The sequence below is a fragment of the Austrofundulus limnaeus genome, unplaced genomic scaffold (genome assembly GCF_001266775.1).
Source record: "Austrofundulus limnaeus strain Quisiro unplaced genomic scaffold, Austrofundulus_limnaeus-1.0 Scaffold667, whole genome shotgun sequence".
NCBI classification, from domain to species: Eukaryota; Metazoa; Chordata; class Actinopteri; order Cyprinodontiformes; family Rivulidae; genus Austrofundulus; species Austrofundulus limnaeus.
In genome coordinates, this window is record NW_013953069.1 from 140,861 (window position 1) to 142,748 (window position 1,888).

Sequence of the window (1,888 nt, forward strand, 5' to 3'; positions counted from 1 at the left end):
AAGTGTGCAATAATTGTTTAAACAAAATTAGGCAGGTGCATAAATTTGGCCACCAAAAAAACATTACCTCAATATTTAGTAGCTCCTCCTTTCACAGAAGTAACAGCCTCTAAAAACTTCCTATAGCTTCTAATGAGAGTCTGGATTGTGGCTGTAATAGAACTACTACTTTTATGTTTAGGCAAGTAATTCATGACATTCTTTAATGACCTAGGTTTTCATGACATGCTGCTCATCTGCAGACAGAATGATTAAAGTCAGAACAACATTTGCTAACAACAGTCATTCTTAGATATCACTTGTGTTTATCTTTGTTGTGTTTTCCATTGACCTTGTATCAAATCTTGCTAAGATGACAGAATGGTGTTTGTTAATATATTTATGAGGCCTCTCGAGACACAGTGTTCAACAGTAGTGTGGAGAGACAGTGACAGAGAGAAGCAGAGGTACAGAGACAGGCCAGGTTGTTATCTGTGTTTCTTGCTATTGCAATAAAACTCAGCTGATCATCTCACGGAATACCTTCATTCTTGGACCACGTATTTCTGTCTAGTTTCAATAAATCCAGCGTTAACAGTTGCCGTTGTCACAGTGACCACTAGGAGATCGACGGACCAAGGCCACATTGCAGGTAGACTGATATGAGTGAGTAAGGACTGGACTGAAGGTATTTTAGACCATTCTTCATTACAAAACATCTCTAGTTCATTCAGGTTTGATGGTTTCTGAGCATGGACAGCTCTCTTTAAGTGACACCACAGATTTTCAATAATATTCAGGTCTGGGGACTGAGATGGCCATTCCAGAACGTTCTACTTGTTCCTCTGCATGAAGGCCTTAGTAGATTTTGTGGAGAGATGGAGAGATTGAAGGAAGATCCTCCAAAGAACAAAAAAGCCATTAGTAATTTTGTGAAAATAAACTTGATTATAGTTATTTTTTAAACACTACAAAAATTGTCATTACTAGTTTTTGTTCTGTTGTTGCCAGTTTGTTACAGAAACCAACCTGTAGAGTGTTGAATATTAAACATCTGCAACAGACAGACAATATCTGATTTAAAATAGATAAAAATGCACAATGTACAAGGTGTGTCTGTAATGTCACATTATTAGGACAGCTGCTGATTCCGTACGCCGGACAAGGTGCCCTCTTTTTCCATTTGAGCACCTGCCCCCGAAAATGTCTGTGCACGCTACTGGTTGTAGGTTTTTGGTGCTGGTCTGTGGGTTGACTCTGACTGTTAACATCTTTCGCTTCTGTTTATTCCAGATTTTTCTTTGTCTGCCACTTGGAGCCTGCACTTGAACTGTGCCTGTGGTCTTCCATTTTCTTACAATGTTTCTCACAGTGGAGACTGAAAGATGAAATCTCTGAGATAGCTTTCTGTAATCCTTCCCCTAAACTATGACGCTGAACAATCTTTGTTTTCAGGTCATTTGAAAGTTGTTTTCAAACTCCCATGCTGCCACTCTTCAGAGAAGATGCAAAGAGGAGAAAAACTTACTATTGCCCTCCTTAAATACCGTTTCTCATAATTGGAGTCACCTGTGTATGGAGGCCAAGGGTCGCTAAACTTACCAAACTAAATTTGAGTTCCAATAATTAGTTCTAAAGGTTTTGAAATCAATAAAATGAAAACGGTGCCCAAATTTATGCACCTGCCTAAATTTGTTGAAATTATTGCACATTTTCTGTAAAACATTTAAACTTGATTTCACTTCTCTAATATCACTGTGTTTGTCCTGTAGAGGTAACCCTGGTGAAAAAAAAACTTTTCTATTGTTTTTTTCTTTGTCTTTGATTTTATTTTCACACTTATAAGAAGAAAATCATTTTAAAGTGTTTTTATTTTCTTTAAGTGAATAGGACAAAGTCCTATATATAT